The sequence below is a fragment of the Lepidochelys kempii genome, chromosome 2 (genome assembly GCF_965140285.1).
Source record: "Lepidochelys kempii isolate rLepKem1 chromosome 2, rLepKem1.hap1, whole genome shotgun sequence".
NCBI classification, from domain to species: domain Eukaryota; kingdom Metazoa; phylum Chordata; order Testudines; family Cheloniidae; genus Lepidochelys; species Lepidochelys kempii.
In genome coordinates this window covers 224,264,125-224,281,622 of record NC_136381.1, presented here as the reverse complement: position 1 = coordinate 224,281,622, position 17,498 = coordinate 224,264,125, and the positions used below count along the sequence as shown (strand labels likewise).

Below are 17,498 nucleotides of genomic sequence, written 5' to 3'. Positions count from 1 at the left end.
ACCTTCTCTTAACGTCCATTTTTGTTTCAATATTAATTGTTTTGCATTTCTTAGAAGTGCACTGGATTTATGCTTTTCTGCCATTTAAAAAAATTTTTTAGAACCACAAAGAACAGCAACTAAGTGTCTTAAATCAGGCTGGGCAGATAGCCAGAGAGACAGGCAGCTGCGCAGAATGCCGGAAACATATTGTGCAGAATTGGGCTTGCTTTTTACAAAGTTGCTTGTAAATAACTTCGTGGTTGCGTTATAATGAATGGAACTGGAAGGGGGGGTCCCTTGCAGTCACTTGTCTGTTTGGCTTCCATGGCCAGGGTAGCTTGTTGCTGGGTAGCCTTGCCGCTTGTTTTTGATTGGCTGAGCCCAGGGCTGGAGGACAATCAGTGACTGGCTGAGGCGCAGCATGTGATGTGTGCTGTTTTCCCTGCTGGCTTTTGTCATAAGGGCAAAACAAGCATCACTGGGGCAAAACGGGCAGTCAACTGAAAAACGTTGAAAGTGGCATCCGACGTAAGTCAGGCGTCATAAGTCTGAGGACTCCCTGTACATGCTTATTTAAGAACACTGGATTTTAATCTATATCTATTGTGAGAAATGCTTAATCAGATTGTTCAACTTTCTATGCTTCAGATGTGCATGACACAGGCTCAAATTACCACAAATGGTAAAAATGATAGAGGAAGAGGCTTAAAAAGATGTAGCATTCTTTTTTGTTTATGTGTTGAAGTTTTCTATAACTTTTTCAAGAGTCAGTATTTCTGATGTCATTACTTAGAGTAAACCAGTGAAATAAAACCAGACTTGTTATGGGATCATTATAAAATTGAATCTACAATAATTGAAGTCTTATAATGAAGTGCAGTCAAGAAGCATGTATTCTAGCATTTGGTACAGAGATAAATGTGGCACTGTCAAAAGTACTATATGTCAAGTTTTTTATTTCAGATGTCAGTTGAATCAAATGTTATAAGGTAGTGGTCTCATGCTGCCTACAATGAGTACATTAAAAAGTAATCTACTACTGCACCCCTGAGGAAAATATTTAGAATGTTTACCAGAATCTGGTATTTCTACTGTTGTGATGATTAGCTGTCTTCTGATTATATCATTTTCAGGCACCAAGTAGTAAATCTTCTGGACTGGCAGACTTCCAAACTAAGAACTCTGTATGCTACTGCTAAACCCTGTTGAAGATGTAATCATACATCAAACCTTTCACCAGTGTTATAGGCTTGGAATTGGATTAGTATTCTGTTTTATATTTTAAATTAATTTTCTCCAATTTTTAGTTAGCGGTCACTTTATTTCTCACTAACCTTGCCTTCTGGAGTAGAATGAGGGCACTTAGAACAAGGGAATGTTATACAAAACTCAGTACACAAAAATAAAACTGACAAGTAAGGAGAATCGGTAGTTATCTTATTATAGTAAAATCTTACAGCAGATTAGATTTACTTTATAAGTATCCTTCAAGACTGTATGAGTGCATGATCAGCAATTTTTCCTGAACCTTGGAACTGAAGAACCATGACAATCAAGATAACAGCTGGGTAAGCTGATACTTTTTTCCTACAAATTTCTTTAGACAAATTATGTATTTCAAGGAAATACTTCCCCTCCTAGTCTTTATATCTAATTAACCTTTGAAAATGTGTAGATCAGTAGTGGGCAACCCACAGGAATGGCGAACAGAGCTCCGGGGGGCCGTTCCTCCGGATAGTCAATGTCAGCAAAATGTCTCATGGCCCGCAATCAGATTACCCTGATGGGCCGCAGGTTGACCACCACTGGTAGATTAATACAATTAATCATAAATGTGACCCTTTAGAAGTAGCTTTGTATGGATCGCATTTCTTCATATTAGTCAGCAGAAAAGGCTGGTACAGCTGTGATGCTAACAAGAGAACCGAAGGAAATGGAAAAAGTCCTGAGTTTTAAAGCAATTTAACCATTTCTCAAAGGCACTGGCTTGACAAACATCCACAAAACCGATGCCCCAATCACTGACTCGGTGAGAACTCCCTCCCATCCCATCATCTATTGGTTCCCACATCCTCAGGAGCCGAAGACTTGGGGAATAAGTGTATAGTTTAGTCTTCATATACATTCAGTCCTCAGGCCATGCAGCCCACAACAAGGGTGTAATTTTGTAGTAGTAAAGATAAGAATATCAGTCCAGTGATGCCATCAAGTCATCTTATGTAAGTACCCAGCATCCTGTAAGTTGTGACTTATGATTACTGATGATCTAGAGAGGAAACTTCCAATTCCAGTTCCCTACCTCATCAGATACCCAAACAGCTTCTTTACGATCTGCACAGTTTAATCAACAGTGGCTTGATTGTTGCCTAATATTGTTGATGCCAGTATTGTACTTGCAAATGACTTAAGATTGAGCTGTTTGAGGAAACTATACATAACAAAATACTTACATTTCATTACAGACCTATTTGTTCATGTACACCATCAGATATTTTAAGGATTAATATTGTTTGATCTGCATTTTCTGTAAATCAGAACAGTCCGCAGTACTCCTTAGAAAGAAGGATATAAACATTTGAATACAGTATGTAGAATGGCAGACTGAAGAGTAATCTTGGGAAATCATTGTTGGATGGAAATGTAATTTTAGCACATTCGTCTTTTCAGTGGATATTTTCCCACAACAATATAGATCTTTTAGCAATAACAGTACGTCAGAACCTACAAAGTACCATAAAAATCTTCTCAATTACATTATATTATACTACATGCAACGAAAATAACTTATTTTTGTTACCTCATTCTCCCACATACCCTCATCCTGTTTGGCCTGCATGTAGTGTATTGTCTGACACATTGATGGCTAGGTCTCAGGGGCAGTGACTTTCTTCTTTGTTACTTGTCTGTACAGTGCCCAACACAAAGAGGCCCTGATCATCATTTGGACTTCTTAGTTGCCACTGTAATAAAAATAAAAAATAATAGTAATACTGAAAATAATAGTAAAGCCTCTCCATGCAGCCTCTTCATGGTTGCCTGCAGTTAGTTACTAGGCTGAGGAGACTTGATCATGGTTTACAGAGAGTGTTGTATCCTAAACTGGACAGCAATTTGCTCCCTTCAGAATTTTTTTTATCTTTATTTTGTGCGCAGTTAAGACTTCCATTTTAACAGTTTAATTTTAATTCATGGAGCTAAGCCCCTCATTAGAGTGGTGGCTGCTAGTCACGTTGTGTAGATGTTTTAATCTTCTAAAAGGTAATCTTTGCAAGCTTCACAATTCCTACAAAGTAGGTTCTTTTCTGATGGAGCCATAATACTTAATTTAGTTTAGATGTTATATGGTTTTCTTTGAAAAACTAAATCGAGCGTAGAAACTGATGGCATTTAATGTATGGAATGAATGGCTTGTAGAGGAAGTGAACCTTATATAGGGTTACCATGTTTCAGGTCCCCCAAAAGAGAACACTGCCGGGGAGAGGGAGCTGGAAAGGGGGGTATAGTTGGGGGGTGCTGTAGGGGTGAGTGTGTATTGAGGGGTATTTGGGAGTGCTGGAGGTGGTACCAGGGGTGGCTCAAGGGGTGTGTATATAGAAAGGGGTATTTGGGGTGGTCCTGTAGGGATATATGTACTAGGAGTGGGTATTTGGGGGGTATTGGAGGGGTGCGTATGTACTGGAAGGGGTATTTGGAGGGTGGACAGGAGGGGGTACCTGGGGCCTCACTCTTGAGATGAGGGGGCAGTGTTGCTCCATGTCATGGTGGCAGGGTGGCTGGTGCAGACCTGGGACGCAGCAACAGTTATCAGTCACCTGCCTCCCTGTGGGGCTCTGTACCTCCCCAGGGCTGGGAGCCTGGGTGGGCGGGATCTGGCATCTGCGAGGGACCAATCAGATGCAGATGCAGGAAAGGGACCATCAGGATGTGAACCTATCGGGGTTCTTTCTGAGCTGCAATGTCTGCTCCTCAAAAAAACACAGACATTGCCTCTTATTTGAAAAATCTGTCCGCACAGAGGGCGAAGGATCAAAATAGAGGCAGTGTCTGGGAAAACCCAGACATTTGGTAACCCTAACCCCATATACAAAAGGAAGGTTTAGCATTAGCTTTGTATATGTGATAGAAGTCTCATAACTATACTGCTTCTTCAATTTGTTCATTTAGATATAACCCAAAATATTTTCTTTGAATGACTAGATGGCCCAGGGAATTGGAATAGGATCCTGAGCCTTTCCACTCTAACTTGTTAATTTGAATAAATTCATTGGTTGTCAGTTGATTGTCTCAGTTTGGGCTCTAAATGATCAAAACTGAAACGCCTGATTTTTAGACTCTGGTTACCCAAAAATTCTAAGCTGGGTGCTTGTATTAGAAGAGTGCAGATGTCCATGCTCACAAAGTTTCACATGTACAAGTGGAAACCAGATAGTGGCCCCACTGAAAATCAGTCTCTTGTTCCTAAAACTGCAGCAGCAAAATATGCATGAATAAAGCACAGGTCTGCAAAGCAGAGTGGTTAGTTACGTGTGCAGAGTGTTGTTTGCGTTCCCAAGTACTTTGTAATTTTGTGTGTGCTATATGCATCTGCTTATTTTTCAGAAAGACCTTAGGTGCTTAATTTTTTTATATTTATCCTCTGGTTTGCAGAGATATTTATGAACACTGCACAGATCTTTCACTTTATGCCAAGTGAGTTAATGTATAAAATTGCTAGTAACAAAAGTTTCTGAAGACTGTGTGTGTGTGTGTGTGTGTATAATATATATAATTAAAAAGTTGATATTCTGGATATAACTTGATTTAGGTTTTGACAGAATTTCACAGATATTTACTAGGACATTTAATCTGATAAACAATATAGTAAATACCAAGAGCACAATTCTGCTTCCAGAGACAAGGGTCAGTTCCTGCCAAGGTGAATGGGAGTGACCCATGTATATGAGCACAGTTATGCTTCAAGGTATTATCAAAGATAACTAGGTAGTAGAGGTGTTAATAACATGCTGTCTGAAAAAAGATTATTTGCAATAATATGAATTGAAGTATTGGCTATTTAAATGTAGGCTAGTGGTGGTGGTTTAAATTGGTAAATTTTAAGCTATTTTGTGACAAGCGTGCTTCAGGGGTTCTCAACAAATTTTTGGGTGGCCTCAGAGTGCTGCCACCAACTCTTACTGGTGACTGCTCTGATTTTTTTTCCTAGTTTGGTATATGCCCCGGTTGATAGTTTGCCGTATGTTTTGGAAGGAGACGGAGAATGGCTAAAAATTTGTTGTCCTGCCAGTGAAAGTCTTTCACTGTTCAGAATGGGAAATGTGCTTTTATTATTGTTCCCATTTAATGTTTAACTCCATTAGGTGATGAGAAATTCATAGCTGGCCTGTTGCCGTTCAACATTGTCACGTCCTCGTTGGGTTGAATGTCAACAAGCTGCCTGAGCATGCATAGTGGAATCAGCCACTGTTTAAAGTTGTCAGTTTCATACCTATGGGATTTGGAGGTCCAGTTTCCATTAATTTTAATGGAAAGCTGGGGTCCAAATCCGTAGGGAGCTTTCAAAATCTCATCCCTGGGATTATTTATTATTATTTATTTTTATATTGTAACTCTGCTTTAATTTAGTAATATTCAACTGTCCTTTTTATCTTTCATCTTGCTTTGAAGCTTGGAGATTTATGAATGAACCTATGTACTTCAGAGGGAAATGATGCTTTGAAATCAAAATTTCAACATCATTAATGGTGTATAATTGCATGTAGGATATTTAAACAAGGTAAATACCCATTGACATTTAGGGAGCCTGGATAAGATGTATTTGAGGGCATGACAAAGTCACATCTCATTAAAAAAGATAAAATAAAACACAGTACTTGAAATGTTTTTGCAGAAACATTCAATAGAAAAACAAAGTGTTTTAATAGTCATTTTATTTAACTACTGTGTCAAAGCCTACATTACAAAGCCCTCAGCTAACGATTGTTAAATAGGGACACCCCAAGGAACTGTACGTGCCTATTGTCAATTTCTGAACATTTTGGCATGTTTTTTAAAAGGGCAGAGGAGGAGAGATACTCAAAATTGGATTCCTAATTTTCAATAGGTGTAAGAAAGAAGAGAATCTGGCTTTTTGTATTTTTCTCTAGGTACTTTCTGGCACTTGCTGACAATTGGAGCTTGCTGCTCATTCCTGTTATAACCTGCTAATAGCTATGGCCCCAGTCCTGTAAGCTCTTATTCACATGCTTAACTTTAGGCATGTGAATCATTCCATTGACTTCAATGGGACAACTCACATACCGAAATTAAAAGTGCATACATGCTTGCAGGATCAGGAAGTAAGATGTATATGTGCATCTCCTGGTATGTTGGGTGATCTCCTTGATTTGTTGGCATTCTGGCGATTCCCCCTGCATATGGTGCAAATCTAGGGCTGGGGAGAGATGGAAGTAGATTTCATTTGTAGGAAAGAGTGACAAGGGAGTGGTTAGAAAGGAACAGATCATAACATTTGATGTGTATATTAATCCTGTAATGTAGGATGTTTCTTGGCAGAGCAGTTTAGATTATGTCCCTTAAAATTTAATGTCTGAAATTATTATTTATTATTTGTATTCCCATAGTGCCTAGAAGCTCTAGTCATTGACCAGGAGCCCATTGTGGTAGGCACTGCACAATACAGAACTAAAATATCGTCCCTCTAGAGAGTTTACAATGCTAAGTATTACACTCATTAGGGCAGGCACCATGTAATTTTTATCTGCATTGTGAAGCATCTAGCAAGCTTTTAGCTAGTGTAGAATAATTAATAACACAATAACATGTGAATGACTCTTAACCTAGTGAAAAATTCAAATGAAACATTTGACACACAGAGGAAAGGATAACATTTGGTATAATCCTAATTTTAAAATAAGAATAAAAATAGTTAATTAGGAAAAGTCTTATGTTGGCTGTTTAGATAATATATTCCCAATTTATCCCTGTGGCACTTGTTTCAGATTAAAGAGAGGTCAAATTTGATTGTCATATTACTGGAATAAAATTTAATTCTATCCCTACAGCTCCTTCATTTGCTTGAGTTACTAATTTTCTCAGATTAAATAAATAAAGTGGCTTCTTCTATTAGCAAATATGATATAAACAGATATGCATTTGGATCATCGAAGGAACTAATCATTTTTCTGTGCAAGAAAGTAGCAAGAGAACATTCTGGTGGTCTGGAAATTGGAATCTGACAAGATTAGCATGATTTTTATTTGTCTGTAACTCATATTTGTATAAACTATTAGTTGAAGTCATAACATACACAGTAGAATCTCAGAGTTATGAATACCAGAGTCAACTGGCCAGTCGACCACACACATCATTTGGAACAAAAAGTACACAATCAGACAGCAGCAGAGACACCCCCCGCCCCAAAAGGCAAAATACAGTACAGTACTGAGTTAAACATAAACAACTAAAAAATAAAGAGAAAGCAGCATTTTTTTCTGCATAGTAAAGTTTCAAAGCTGTATTAAGTCAGTGTTCAGTTGTAAATTTTTTGAAAGAAGCGTAGTGTTTCATTCAGAGTTACGAACAACCTCTGTTCCTGAGGTGTTTGTAACTCTGAGGTTACAGCTTTCAGAGTAGCAGCCGTGTTAGTCTGTATTCGCAAAAAGAAAAGGAGTACTTGTGGCACCTTAGAGACTAACAAATTTATTTGCATCCGATGAAGTGAGCTGTAGCTCATGAAAGCTTATGCTCAAATAAATTTGTTAGTCTTTAAGGTGCCACAAGTCCTCCTTTTCTTTTTCTGAGATTACAGTAGAACCTCTGTACTGTAATTCTACTGTAATGGCAAGGGCCTGAGTTAATGTTCAATATGGAAGGTGATAGGCAGTGGGCACATATTGCTAGTATTTAAAAATAAGCTGTACTGTTAGATCAAGTGCATTGTTCATGAGTCTGGCATAGAAAATTATATCCAGGAAGGCTTCAAAGGTGCTTGAGGGGAATATCTGTTCTATACCAATCCATACTGATCATCATGTGCGATACTGCACATAAACCAGAGTTTGACTGCGGAACCCAAATTTGACTATGTCAGGTCCAAATATATGATGCATTGTTTTGAGGGTGTGTTCCCCTAGGAGTGGCACTTGTACCACTTAACATCGTCTATTCTCTTACATTCACATACTCTTAACTCATGGGAAAAGGAGGAGAGAATAGCTATTTTAAATAGACTCTGATACTCCATGCTACTTTATTTTATATAGCACTTGCATGCCAAGGTGCAGACACCTTGGAATTACCTAGATGGAACACTCAATCTTTATTACATTTGTCCTCACATTTTATGACCTTGGATATTTGAAGGGAGCAAAAATAGTCCGTGCATACTTATAGGCTCTCTCTGTTCTTTCAGTCGTCTTTGTGTAAATATTTGGTGGTATGAGGAAGCTCATCACGATGTTGGGCAATTTTCCAGAGAAGTAGAGTTTCTTTAAATCTTCACAGCTGATTTTTTTTAGTTGGTCATTGATGTTACTTCTGAGGGTAGAACAGATATTTTTGACTGTCAGGAAACATTGCAAGGATACTGTATGTATATATTTAAGCATTCTCTGAAAGGCGGTGTGAATTGGGAAGGAGGAAGGCAGAGAGGGATTTTATATTGATGTTTCGCTGTATTTAAATGTTAACGTCGGGTGAAAGTGTATTTTTAAAGGATTAGATTGTGCCTAGAGGATTGAATAGGCATATTTTTCATTAATTTGTACTGCCTGTGAAGAGATGCTTGACATCTCTTGAGTAGATAATCAAGATCCCTGCCTCAAAGAGTTTACAACACTTGTGCAAAATTCCTCGCCGGGTGTGATATTTATCTAACCTACATGACAAATTTATATTCCATAGAATGAAAGCATTGTTTGTTTGGTTCTCTTGTTTTACTTTCTAGTCCTTATAGTTGCAAAGTGTTTGTATTCAGAAGGTAAAGAGTGTAATTCAAAGAAATAGCTACATTTTCAAATAACGTGCCGGTGCAGTTAATTTTTATAAACCATTCTCACCCTTCCTGAGAGATTGTCTACTACTATTGACCATGCTCTTTCCTTTAAAAATCTTATGTTCCCTCAGCTTTCATGATTTTGTCTTTTACTAGTTCTCCTATGACTAGCTGTATCTTCAGTTTTTTGTTCGGTGCATGGTCTTCATCTTATCTCCAACTTTCAGCAGGGATCCCACCTGGCTCCATCTTTTGTCCCTTCTTTTCTCCCCCTATATCCTATCCTCAGGTGATCTGTTATCTTTACACTTATTATTTATAGGTCTATTTCTCCACTCTAGATGTGGCTCCTTCTGTCACAATCTGGAACTCTGCTTGTGTTTCTGACATCTCATGCGTGTCCAGGCATCAACTTGAATTGAGCCTGGCCAAAACAGAGCTCCTGATCTCTCTCCTACCCTTCAAATCACTTCTATCACCTTGGACAACACCACCATCCTCCTAGTCACTCAGGCGCATAATCTGGGGCATGGTCTACACTAGGAAATTAGGTCAGTATAACTGCATCACTCAGGGGAGTGAAAAATCCATGCCCCGAGTGACACAGTTAAATGGACTTACCCCCGATGTAGACAGTACTGTGTCAGTGGGAGAATCCTCCCGTTGACCTAGCTACTGCCTCTCCGGGAGGTGGATTATCTACGCCAATGGGAGAACCTCTCCCACTGATGTAGGTAGCATCTTCACTGAAGTGCTACAGTGGTGCAGCCGCAATTATGCTACTCTAGCAGTTTATTTTGTAGACAAGGTGTGTGTAACTGAATCTTGCTGCTTCTTCCTACACAACGTCTCAAAGACCAATCTTTCTGCTCTGCCCACAGCACCAAAATTCTCATCCAGTGCCTGGTCTTGCATCTAACCCACTTGACTTTTATCTTCCCTGGCCATTACTATTGCAATGTTGCTCCAAGAAGTCCAGTAAAGAGCTGCTGCCAAAATATTCCTCCGGATTTGCTCCCCGTTCACCTTTCTATCACCTTGACTTCAGGGCCCTTCACAACTTAGCCCTGCCCTACCTCACTGTGTTACTAAGTTCTCATGCCTTTGGCCACCACCTTTACTGCACCAGTGTTCCCAATAGTTCCTGCCAGCCAGTCATCTCCTCTTTCAAAATGCCCTCATTCTTTTTCTCATACTGTTACTTAATATTAGGACTGTCAAACCATTAAAAAAATTAATCGTAATTAATCACATGATTAAAAAAAGCTATTAATTAATCCCATTGTTAATAATAGAATACCATTTATTTCAATATTTCTGGATTTTTTTCCAATATATTGATTTCAATTACAACACAGAATACAAAGTGTACAGTGCTCACTTTATATTAATTTTGATTACAAGTATTTGCACTGTAAAAAAACAAAAGAAATGTTTTGTAATGTAGTGCCATCTCTTTATCATGAAAGTTAAACTTACAAATGTAGAATTATGTGCAAAAAAACCTGTATTCAAAAATAAAACAATGTCAATTTTTTGACCCTGCAAGTCCACTCAGTCCTACTGCTTGTTCAGCCAATCGTTCAGACAGAAAAGTTTGTTTACATTTACAGGAGATAATGCTGCCTGCTTCTTGTTTACAGTATCACCTGAAAGTGAGAACAGGCATTCTCATGGCACTTTTGTAGCCGTCATTGCAAGATATTTACATGCCAAATGTGCTAAAGATTCATAGGTCCCTTCATGCTTCAGCCACCATTCCAAGGGATATGCGTCGATGCTGATGATGGGTTCTGATTGATAACAATCCAGAGCAGTGTGGACCGATGCATTTCCATTTTTATCTGAGTCAGATGTCACCAGCAGAAGGTTGATATTATTTTTTGGTGGTTTGGGTTCTGTAGTTTCTGCATCGGAGTGTTGCTCTTTTAAGACTTCTGAAAGCATGCTCCACACCTCGTCCCTCTCAGATTTTGGAAGGCACTTCAGATTCTTAAACCTTGGGTTGGGTGCTGTAGCTATCTTTAGAAATCTCTTATTGGTACCTTCTTTGCATTTTATGAAATCTGCAGTGAAAGTGTTCTTAAAACATGCTGGGTCATCATCCGAGACTGCTATAACATGAAATATGTGGTAGAATGCAGGTAAAACAGAGCAGGGGATGTCCAATTCTCCCCCAAGGAGTTCAGTCACAAATTTAACTGACACATTATTTTTTTAACAAGCGTCGTCAGCATGGAAGCATGTCCTCTGGAATGGTGGCCGAAGCATGAAGGGGGATACACATTTTTAGCATATCTGATATGTAAATACCTTGCAATGCCAGCTACAAAAGTGCCATGCAAATGCCTGTTCTCACTTTCTTGTGACAGTGTAAATAAGAAGAGGGCAGCATTTTCTCCTATAAATGTACACAAACTTGTTTGTGTGACATTCTATACCTTGGGAGAGCGTTCTGGAACCCCCATATTCCTCATTTTTATATAATCGTGATCTTACCTTACAAGGCATGCTTTATATGTATCGGGAAAGGTTATGATCTGCTGAAAGTAATTTCTCTATCCATATATGTATATCATTAATGCATATGAAGTTATGATAATTGTGTCGTATGCTGTAAATTGGGGAATCACCAGATATTAGCTTCTCAGAGGCAACAGCAAGGAAAGTAACCAACACCTGGGCGGGGTTTCAAACAATCCATCAACAGCCATTGTCCAGCAAGGGAGCTACAATTCAGTAATTCACCTGCATGAGACCACACCAGGGGAATTGCTCAACCTTGCCTAGAGATTCAGTAATGCCCACCAGACATGCCTGGACTTGTTTGTTCCCCAAGCACATGAGATTGAGGGAACAAAACAGAACAGAGCAGGCCCATGTTTCGCCTTTTCTTCTACTCCCACCTATAGTGCAAGCAACTAAGACACTGAGAAGAAGACAAGACTCCAACAGAGGAGATTGTTCCTTAAACCTGGGCCAAACCTGTATATTAAGGACTGCAATATCCAGGGGGGTGAGAAAAACAGGTTAATCTAGATGTCACCGAGTCTAATGGGTTTGAGAGTTTAGACTGTATGCTTATATTTTATTTCTTTTGGTAACTAACTCTGACTTTTTGCCTATCACTTAAAATCTGCCTTTTATAGTCAATACATTTGTTTAATCGTTTATCTTTACCAGTGAGTTTGTATGAAGTGTGGGGCAAATCTGTTCAGGTTTTGCAAAGGCTGTGTATGTCAACTTTCCATTGATGAAGTGGTGAACCAATTAATAAATCTGCAGTGCCCATCTTGAGAAGTGCAAGACTGTATTTTCCTGAGGTACAGTGTTGGGGACTAGGGGGATTTGACTGGTGCCTTTCTCTGTGTGATTAATGAGCGGCTCTCGGAGCATTCATGCAATCTAGCTGGGTGTGTGGGGCACCACATGCTGTTGTGCTGTTGCACCTGGAGGGGCTTGCTGCTGGTCACTAACAAGCCATTGTGAGAGACAGCCCAGGCTAAAGAGAGTTAAGGGGGCACAGCGGTCCCACAGTCCCAGGCTACACCCTGGGGGGATCCTGTCACAGTTTGTCTTGGTGATTGGCTGAAGAAGTAGGACTGAGTGGACTTGTAGGCTCTGAAGTTTTACATTGTTTTGTTTTTGAGTGCAGTTATGTAACAACAAAAATTCTACATTTGTAAGTTGCACTTTCATGACACAGATTGCACTACTGTACTTGTATGAGGTGAATTTAAAATATTATTTCTTTTGTGTATCATTTTTACAGTGCAAGTATTTGTAATCAAAAATATACACTTTGATTTCGATTACAACACAGAATACAATATATATGAAAATGTAGAAAAACATTCAAAATATTTAATAAATTTCAATTGGTATTCTATTGCGTAACAATACGATTAAAACTGTGATTAATCACGATTAATTTTTTTGAGTTAATCACGTGAGTTAATTGCGACTAAGGGACAGCCCTACTTTATATATGTGAAAAGCTCCCAGAAAAAACTGTGTACAGCCAGGACCTTATCATCCTTCAGATCCCTCGTCAAGAGTCATTCTGCCTGATGCCTGCAGAATCATCCTGCCGGTTGACCATGAATAGGCAGGTGACTGTTCCTCTTCCTTCCTTTTCCTTTCACCTTTACTCTTTTATAGCTCCCCAATCTCTGCTATTCCCCTTCACTTTTTCCAACCCAAGTAAAAAGAAAACAACAAAACTGTGGCTATTGTCTTTGTTTGCTTGTGTCATAATTCCCGATGTAATTGTACCTCTGATTCCTTCATGGTTTCTTCAAGGGCACCCTGCTTAAGTCTCAAGCCTCTAGCTGTCACCTTTCTCATACAGTCACATCACTCCCTGTCTCTAGACTAGGTATTTAGGCTGCAATTCACTGTGATTACCTTAGCAGGTCTGATTTTAGTTCAGCACCTGCAATTCTGTTCTCTCAAGGGCTCTGACAGGGTTAGCTAGTGATGAGCCAGTCTTCATGAAGCAAAGTATTATTTATTCAGAACAAAAGCATTACAAAGAAATCCTATTTTAAATAAAATAAAGAGCTTACATGCAGGTTTTAGTTTACCAGTCAGTCACCACCTTCCACATGAATGAAGCAAAGTACTGCAGGGCCTGTCTCTCTTGGTCACAGTGAGAGGTAGTTCTTGGATACAGTGAGAGTGATCTCTCTCCTGGCTTCGGGATAGTCTCTTTATACAGTTTGCAATTATTTGTTAGCCCTCTTTTAACCAGTTTATCAAATCAGTATATGTAATTTCCCCTGGGGAGATGAGGCTTCTTCAGACTTATCTGCTTACAGATTTCTATTAATTACCCCGCAGTGACTTTAATTCCCACTGGAAACTCCTGGAAACTCTACTATGGAGCTAAAATACAAACCCCATACGGATACATATAAAATTGATATAATAGCCTCAAAATTATTCTATGTATCTGTACTATGTCACAGCTTGTGTGTTGTATCCCTATCCCTTTGTCTCTGCTGGTGTCTTTTAGACTGTGAACCCTTTGGGTGGGGACAGTATCTCCCTGTAGCTTTTGTGTGCTACCAAAATATAAATGTTTAATTGTCAATGTCGTCTGTGACAAAGCTCCAACCTTGTCTCAGTGGGTCCCGCGCTTTCTGGTGGATTACGCTAGCCTCAGAGGCTCACTGTGACCCTCCACATAGCCCTCCTCTCTCTAGAGGCAAGGGTCACAGCCTACTGAGCCATTTTCATCATTGGTTACTTATGTAACTGGTAAACTGAGATATTAATTGTGACAGATATGGCAATTTCCTGCAATATCTTTGGGAGATTTTACAGTATTTAGTTTATGTATCATTGTGGGCCAGGAACTGTACGTAATTCCATGGAAGAGGGTGACCATAGCTCCTCCAGGAACTAAGAACAATGCAGGGTAGTTAGGCAAACTCACTCAGATTGTAAAACCTCTAAAGAAGTAGCACCACCTACTTTGCATTTATTAGTTCAAACTGGATTCTTCAGAACCCAACAGAAAAAGAGAGGACTTTGAGTAAATAGCCTGAGTTTAAATGACTCAGGGCCTCCTTTCTGATCCAGCAAACGGACAAGACCTTCTGTCCTGGGAGGCCCTAATACTTCCCGGGAAGGTTTCAAAGGACTTTCGTCTACTGAGGTCCCATAAGACTGATGGGTGACCTGTGGTGAGATTTTAGAATGGATATAAAGGAACTTTTATTGTTCTGTGTTTTCTCTGGAATGCTTTCACCTTAAGAATAAAGGTGTTTGCTTATAAAGGGCTGTGTTGTAACTTGTGACTGCTGGCAGTTACTTCTGTTCAGAGTCTTCAAAGAGAAAGCAAAATGCAGGTGCTGGCCTGGTTAGACAGTCTGGCTTGCTGGAGATATCTCAGTGTAGCCAGGGAATGGCGCAGCCTGGAAAAACCTTGGGCAGAAGGGAAAGACAAGCAGGTCTGTGCCCAAGAGAAGTGACAGTTGGAAGCATAGAGTAGGTGCCTTTAGTGGACCACGGAGGGGAAAATACAGGTACAGTTGCCCTGATCTGTGACACTAATGCAGGGGCTGGCAAACTTTTTGGCCTGAGGGTCACATCGGGTTTCTGAAATTATATGGAAGACTGGTTAGGGGAGGCTGTGCCTCCCCAAACAGCCAGGCATGGCCCAGCCCCCGCCCCCTATCCACCCCCCCCCCCCCCCCGCTTCTCGCCCCCTGACGGCCCTCCCGGGACTCCTGCCCCATCCAACCTCCCCTGTTCCCTGTCCCTTGACTGCCCCTGGACCTCCCACCCCTGACTGCCCCCTGCTGCCCCATCCAACCCCTCCTCTTATTCCTGACTTCCCACCTGGAACCCCTACCCCATCTAAACACCCCTTCTACCTGCAACTATACCTCTTTGAAGAATCTTCATCTTGAACCCAAATTTATTTCCACTCCACACAAACGTGCTGTTGATACATTTTATTAGAGTAATTGACTGACCACAGAAATCATAGCTCAGGTAATGGGAAACTTTTATTAACAGAATAAATCCCACATCATTTCAAGCTCCTTTATCTTTTTGTTAATTTCTACATCATTTTGGAGCATTGTCACATTTTTAAAGACCTGTGTTAAGCATTAACAGGTTGAGAATTATAGGTGTGAGGTTTGGCAATCACTTGAGAGGAGTTTCAGTTATGAACAGTGGCTCATTTTTAAACAATTTAAATAGCTGCTTGACTTAACACTTGCATAGTATTTATCAAGACAGATTCAGCAGAGCATAGTATACAGGAAACTATTAGCTTCAACGGCACTGTAGCATAGAAAGAAGTCCTGCCACAGATTACCCTTGTTGATTTTTATGGTAGCTGCACCTTTGCACATGCCATGTAGGCTGGCTGATGCTTGTTTTACATTTGTACGATCCTGGGTGGGGGGGAGATTTAGTTTGAGGGACAGTGGGTGCCATCTGTATGTTCACGTGCATTGTATTTCATTCCTCATGAACACAGTAGTTACTAGTAGGGTTACGTTACCATTTTCTCTATGGCACTGAAGTCTGGATGCAAATTTCATTAGCTGTTCCTTGTTCTGGCTACAATAAATGCATGTGTAAGTTAATTAGTTAGCATTGTATGTCTGGTTTGAGTTCAGTCAGAATCACGTTCAGGTTTCCACATGTAAAAGGACATTATGGGAGTACGTAACTTTTGTAGGGTATATGTAAGTTTTGTAGGGTAACTTATTTATTCAGCAGTTTGGGCCAGGATGGAAGGGAGGGAATCTCACAGAAGTGTGGAATTCAGTGGATAAATGTGACCAAGAGACTTACTGGCAGAGACTCTTTTGAGTCTCCCTGGTGGTTTTAACCCCCTCAAAAGAGGGTGAAGTGTAGACTGTGGTCCAAGCTGTATGTCCTGGCCTGGGTGGGCTGAGAGATGTCTCTGTTTGGGTAGCCACCTTGACCTTGGGGTCTGCCAGTCAGGATAAAGTGTGGCTTGTGGTTGGGCCAGTCAGCCACAGATGCAGTTTTTTTGCCTGCGTTATCCCTAACTTGCGACACAATTTTGAAGGATCCTGTAGCCAACAGATTAGGTTGAGGATGGTGCTCAGGTTTGAAGAACAGCAGGGATCAGGTCTAGATTTGGTGTGTTGAAATATCATAAAACTTTGTGTCCAAATGACAGAAATCTTGCAAGATTGGGAAAACATGGAAATCTTACGAAATCAGCTAGATCTGATGTGATTTTGCTCATCTTGGTTAACGTCAGAACTGAATCTCTCTGCTTTGGATGCTTTTATTTGCACAGCTAAAATTTTCCATTGTTTTCTAAAGGCTTGTCTACTCAGGAACACTCAGGAAAATTAATCTGAATTAAGTTTCAAAGTAGATTAGTTAAACCACATTAAATCCCCGTGTGGACAATCTGATTTAGTATTAAAGTGGTCTTAATTCAATCTAGTTTAATTCGCTTTGTGAATTAAGATAAAATTAATTAAGGCTTTGAATCGATTTTGAAAGTTAATTTGGATTAATTTTCTTGAGTGTCCCAGTGTAGCCATACCCTCAGTTTTGCATTTAGATATCTATGTAACTTGTTTGTCATAACCAGTTCCTTTTCCTTGACCTCATGCATTTTTTTTTCTGTCTTGAGTCATGTACCAGCTGAGCATTCTACTGTTTAATGAGAAATTTGGTGAATACTATTTCCACTTTTTATATGAGCAAATTATTTTCCTCTGCTTTTCCACTTAAGTAATATGAAAGTGAGATTTCTGCAGGATGGGAATTCCTACATAATAAGGTCAGAGTTATTTTAAAAATATAATTTTCATTTGATTGTAAATTTTGGGACAGGTGAAAATCACAACCTAGAATAGAGAAGTCCCTTATTATCCACCAAACAGGGAGAGCACTGGCAGCAGCAGTGTCAACTTCCCTACACTTTTCCTACTCGTGTATCTAAAGTCAGATTGTCTCTAGGGGTGAGAAGCTGGTTCACTGTCTATGCAGTTAAGTCAAACTGTGTATGGAT

General features: G+C 39.8%; 1 protein-coding gene across 9 annotated transcripts in view; it reads left to right on the top strand.

Annotated features, from left to right (window-relative positions):
* Window positions 1-17,498, top strand: part of VPS50 (VPS50 subunit of EARP/GARPII complex) — a 203,241-nt gene that overhangs the window by 161,790 nt on the left and 23,953 nt on the right. Inside the window, exon 24 of one of the 9 annotated variants that reach the window (XR_012157551.2) lies at window positions 1,116-1,550. The exons of the other annotated variants lie outside the window; for them this stretch is intronic. The gene's annotated coding sequence lies outside the window, so the exon portion shown is untranslated. The remainder of the gene's footprint in view (window positions 1-1,115; window positions 1,551-17,498) is intronic. 9 annotated transcript variants of the gene reach the window in all.